This window comes from Heteronotia binoei, chromosome 15 (assembly GCF_032191835.1).
Source record: "Heteronotia binoei isolate CCM8104 ecotype False Entrance Well chromosome 15, APGP_CSIRO_Hbin_v1, whole genome shotgun sequence".
NCBI lineage: Eukaryota > Metazoa > Chordata > Lepidosauria > Squamata > Gekkonidae > Heteronotia > Heteronotia binoei.
Window position 1 is genome coordinate 26,175,080 of NC_083237.1, and position 6,000 is coordinate 26,181,079.

Sequence of the window (6,000 nt, forward strand, 5' to 3'; positions counted from 1 at the left end):
ATTGATCTGCGGGTGTCAGGGGCTCTGGGGGGGGGGGGTGTTTTTTGAGGTAGAGGTGCCAAATTTTCTGTATAGCAGCTAGTGCCTCTCCCCAAAATACCTCCCAAGTTTCAAAAGGATTGGACCAGGGGGTCCAATTTTGAGCCCCAAAAGAAGGTGCCCCTATCCTTCATTATTTTCTATGGAAGGAAGGCATTCTAAAAGGTGTGCTGTCCCTTTAAATGTGATTGCCAGAACTCCCTTGGAGTTCAATTATGCTTGTCACACCCTTGCTCCTGGCTCCGCCCCCAATGTCTCCTGGCTCCACCCCCAAAGTCTCCTGGCTCCACCCCCAAAGTCCCCAGATATTTCTTGAATTGGACTTGGCAACCCTAAGTCTTGCCAGCTTTGAAAGGAAAGTACAGGCTGCTAAAAATCATCAATTTCTACTGATAAAAAAGAAGGTAGGGTCCCCTCTGACCACTCCAAAAGACTATGCTGAGGATCATTAGACCTACAAGATGCAAAGTCATATTTGGCTATAGGGACTATAGGGGAATCAGGGGGTTTTTTGTAGCAGGAACTCCTTTGCATATTAGGCCACACATCACTGATGTAGCCAGTCCTCTTGGAGCTTACCATAGGCCATCTATTAAGAGCTCTGGGAGGAGTGGCTATGTCAGGGGGGTGGGGCCTAATATGCAAATAGGCTTCCCAACCCTCCCACCCTGGCGGGGGACCCCAGGATTTCCAGCCTCTTCCCCCGCTCCCCCCAAAAAACGGAAGCCGGGGGAGGGGGGAAACGGCGCGAAGGAGCGTGGTGAGCCACCCCATCTTGGAGTGGGCAACGCCGCTCCGCTGCTGCCGCCTCTTCTCCGTAGCTGCTCCTCTGGCAGGCGACGTTTGAACACAAGCCAGCCGGGCAGACGGTCAGCTGCACTGCGAGGCTCCCGAGCGGAACCACACGCAGCTGACTGGGCCTCAGGCCGCTCCCTGCTCTCTGGGGGTGGGGGTCGCCCCTGGAAGGCTCTTTGGAGCAAAGCTGCTCCAGGAACAGGCGGTCGCTCTCGGCGTTCGACTACCTGGGCTGGGGGTCGTTGGCCGGATGGGAACAATGCGCTCAGCGCGCTAAGCCTATAGGCATGCACAGGAGGGCTGTGCGCGGGGAGGCGGGCGCATGCTCCGTGTGGCGCGTCGCATCCTGGGACATGTCGGCGGTATCCAAGGTGGTGCTTGGGGTGACGGTGCTGCTGTCGGTCACAACTTCACATCCAGCAGAGCCGTCTCAGAGAGGCAAGTGGAGGCCCCTGCCCCGTTCGCAGGAAGGCTCCGGCGGAGGCCAAGCCGCATCCCACCCCCCACTCCCGTCACGAGTGCAGGGTCGCGCAGCATTTGACCCGCGCAACTCCTTGCCACAAGACGTGGCACTAGGGTTGCCAATCCCCAGGTGGGAGCAGGGGATCCCCCAGTTTGGAGGCCCTTCCCCCACTTCAGGGTCGTCAGAAAGTGGGGGGAGGGGAGGGAAATGTCTGCTGTTATAACTCTGTTATTACTCTGTAATAACTCTGCTATTCCCTATGGAGATTTATTCCCATAGAAAATCATGGAGAATTGATCTGCGGGTATCTAGGGCTCGGGGGGGGGGGCTGTTATTAGGGGTAGAGGCACCAAATCTTCAGTATAGCATCTAGTGCCTCTTCCAAAAATACCCCCCAAGTTTCAAAAAGATTGGATCAGGGGGTCCAATCCTATGAGCCCCAAAAGAAGGTGCCCCTATCCTTCATTATATCCTATGGAAGGAAGGCATTGAAAAGGTGTGCCATCCCTTGAAATGTGATGGCCAGAACTCCCTTGGAGTTCAATTATGCTTGTCACAGCCTTCATCTTGGCTCCACCCCTAATGTCTCCTGGCTCCACCCCCAAAGTCTCCTGGCTCCACCCCCAAAGTCCCCAGATATTGCTTGAATTGGACTTGGCAACCCTATATGCAAAGGAGTTCCTGCTACAAAAAAGCCCTAATGGAATTTGCCAAGATTGAGTGGAAAACAGTCTGGATTAAACCCCAGATATATTTTTTTTCAACCCACACCAAATACTTTAATCATTCCTTGCAAAAAAGATTCTGCCAACCCTTGGTTATTTTTAGTTCCCCTTCCTGACTCTTTTGAGAGTCAGTCTGGTGTAGTGGTTAAGTGCAAGGAGAGGGGAGGCAGCTTCAGAGCAATGCCTTCTCCTCCCTCCACCCAGCTGCCGGGCGGGGGAAAGGGCCGCAAGACTGCCTGCCTCACTCTGAGGCTGTCTCCCCTTGCAGGGGAGACAGCTTCAGAGAAATGCCATGTCTCCTCTTTCCTCCGCCTGGCTGCCGGGCAGGGGAAAGGGCCATGGGACTGCCGTGCCTCACTCTGAAGCTGTCTCCCCCTGTAGGGGAGGCAGCTTCAGAGCAATGCCATGCCTCCTCCTTCCTCTGCCCAACTGCCAGGTGGGGGAAAGGGCTGCGGGACTGCCTACTTCTCTCTGAGGCTGTCTCCCTTTTCAGGGGAGGCAGCTTCAGAGTGATGTTGCTCTCCTCCGAGCCCGGATAGGAAGCCAGGCTTGGAGGAGAGCACAAATTGGGGTTTAGTTCCCTGCTCTCAGCTTCTGGGGTCTGCAACTGGGGAAACTGAGAGCAGAGAGGCAGTGGGAGGGGGCGCCTGAAGGCACTCTGTAGGTGAGGTTGTGCCTGAGGCGGCTGACTCCCACGTGCCGGCCCTGCATGGACTCTTATCTGGGAGAACTGGGTTTGATTCCCCAGCCCTCCATATGCAACTGCTGGAGTGACCTTTAGTCAGTCATAACTCTCTCAGAGCTATTCTCACAAGAGCTCTTTCTGTCAGAGCTCTCTCAGCTCCACCCACTTCATAGGGTGTCTGTTGTGGTCAGGGGAAGGGAAAGGGGATTGTAAATTGCTCTGAGACTCCCAAGTGAAGGGTGAGGTATAATCCAATCTCCTCCCGCTGCTCCTGCTCCTCTGCCTCCTTTCCAGCTCTGTGATACAATTTTTCAAAACTCCAATCACAATGTGGCCACCCACAAGTTTATATAGCAGCACTGTGACACTTGCGGTTAAGTTTTCACTCCCTTCATAATTCCTAATCGTAATTCTGACTTCACTGATGCAGCACACTGAGTTGACCACTTTCCCCACATCCCCATTACCTTTTTCCCGGAAAGTCACTGTTAATCCAAACCCTATCTGCCTTAAAATCATACTGTAGTCATAATCATGATGGTTGAGAGTATTAAAAAGGTGAATTCACTGACTGTATATGAATATGTCCATAAAACAATACCCAACTATGGCTATTATTTTGCTTATTCCCACTCCTATCCAGAGAGCATCCCTTCTGCCTTCCCAGAAATAGCCTCTCCGAATCCCCAGAAAAGACATTTGTGGTCTGTGATGTATTTCCTGATTTGACTTTACAGTCATTGGAGAACATCTGGAACACTTTGTACTAGCCTTTGACAACATACCTTTTACAAGGTTTTCTGTTTCATTTCTCATTGTAGCACTGCAAAAGCCACTGTCTGGAAATATCATTATTGGTAAATTTGGTATTCTCACCAAATGCAAATTTGGAAATAGGCATGGTCATAGCTCTAAATTAAGAAACACATCAACATTATTGAATGCATATTATAGGGTTGCCAATGTCCAGGTGGGTCCTGGAGATCTCCCTATCGATCTGTGAACTCCAGAGATCAGTCCACCTGAATAACTAGGCAGGGCTGCCAAGCCCTCAGGTCCAAGTGGGGGGTTCCCTGGTTTTGGGGGCTCCTCTTTGCCACAAACCAGCTGGCTGGTGGGGAAAACCCCTCCCCTAATCAGGGATTTGCTGCAACGATGTCCCTGATGTGATAACATCACCCAGAAGTGATGTCGTCATGCTTGGGGAATCACATGGGGGACACTCTGCTTTTTGGACAAACTCTATGTTTTAAGCCAAATTTAACCATAGAGTTTATCCAAAACCCAGAGTGTCACCTGTGTGACGTTCCAAGAGCAATGATGTCACTGTATCGGGATATTGTTCAACATCTCCGCCCACCCCCAGAACACCCCTCAAATCCCCTGTTGGATGGGTGAGGGGGTCTAGCCAAATGGATGATGCACATTATAACCTGAAACCAGCTCCATCTAATCTACTGAATCTCACAACACAATGCAGCTCAGAGGTTTTAACTCTGGGGTCTGAAGCATCATTTCTCCCTATCCCCCTCCTTTTTTTCTTTTTTCTTTTTAAATAGCCAGCCCTAGTGAAGAGTTCTGGAGAATTCAAAAGCTTGCACATTGTTTTGTTTTATTTTGGCCTAGTCCAAATAGAAGATATTACACAACTTTTGTTTTTCTGGACTCTTTCTGAAAAAGATGTTGATGATATTGGATTTATACCCCACCCATCACTCTGAATCTCTGAGTCTCAGAGCGGCTCACAATCTCCTTTACCTTCCTCCTCCACAACAGACAACCTGTGAGGTAGGTGGGGCTGAGAGAGCTCTCTCAGAAGCTGCCCTTTCAAGGGCAGCTCTGCAAGAGCTATAGCTGACCTAAGGCCATTCCAGCAGCTGCAAGTGGTGGAGTGGAGAATCAAACCTGGTTCTCCCAGATAAGAGTCCACGCAATTAACCACTACACCAAACTGGCTTTGAAAGAAAGTGGCCACAGGAGAAATGCTCCCCATACACTATACCCACTGTGGGATTATGTAGTATGAATGATGTTTGCTTTGCTTGTACCCCACAAAGATAGGGGAGGATCATGTAATCAGCACACCAACCTGCCTCCCTATAATTCTGATGACACAAGATCACAAGATCCTTACACTTGTGTTCAACCCGCATTTTTGCTTTCTTAGATAAATTTATTCTTGACAACTGCTGAGCTGGTATTAGTTTCTGGAGGCATGACCTCATGGGGAGATGTCTTCCTTTTAGTGCTTTTGTCTGTTCAGTGCTGTAAGCTGGTTTATTTTTGGCGCAACTGAGGCAGAGATAAATAAACCCTTGCTCAGAGACGCAAGGCAGATGCATTTTTCTCTTCAACACGTGTGTTGTGTGGTTCATTCCAACAACCCACCACTCCACTGAATCAGTGGGGTGTTGTGTTTTTTCTACATTAAAGGTAACTGGAAACCCAAATTTGATCAAGGGAGGATGAAGACCATGAGAGCCCTGAATAATTAAATTCATTGGGAAAGATATATCCAGTGCCTGAAATGCTACTTGGACTGGCACTTTGCTCTTCCTTCTCCAGTCCAAAGGGGAGAGATTTCAGCCATTTGACATAGCCATTGACTATTCCCAGGCATACCCAGTAGCATTTGTCAGGTAAAGATAAGTTTAGTTATACATCATGGTGACTGGCAGAGTCCCTGAAAGAAGTCTGTAGACTTTTATTTCAGAACAGAAACATTAATTTCCCTGCAGCTGCCTAGTAAACACCTATATGCCAGAATATGTATTTTAGACAACAAATTATACAAATCTTCTAAAATCCTATCATTGTAGTTTCCTGAGAAGGAGAGAAACTTTATCAGAGAGATGTCCATTTCCTCACAAAAAACTCACAGGGTTCTTTTGGGACTGAGGGGACAGAACTTACACAAGAGGCAGACTGTTTCTTTAACTTAGAGGGGAAGTTCCAGTGGCGGCAGAACCCTGAGGAAAAACTGGCAGTGACGAGCAAGTTAGGCCAATGTTGCCAGCCTCCAGGTGGGTAGCAAACTCAAGAGTTCCACAGAACAAAATCAAAAATCCAAATCAGCAATCCAAACTGTGGAAAAATTAACAGAACATACTGACAATTTTAAGTCACCTTTCTATATTATTATAAACAATATTATTATATTACTATAATAATATAATATTATTGAGATAAATTGTAATTTGCATCTTAATAATATTGTAAATTGTACTTGATAAGTGTGTTTGTAGATGTTGTTGACCTATATTATTATATTACTATAATAATTATTGAGATGC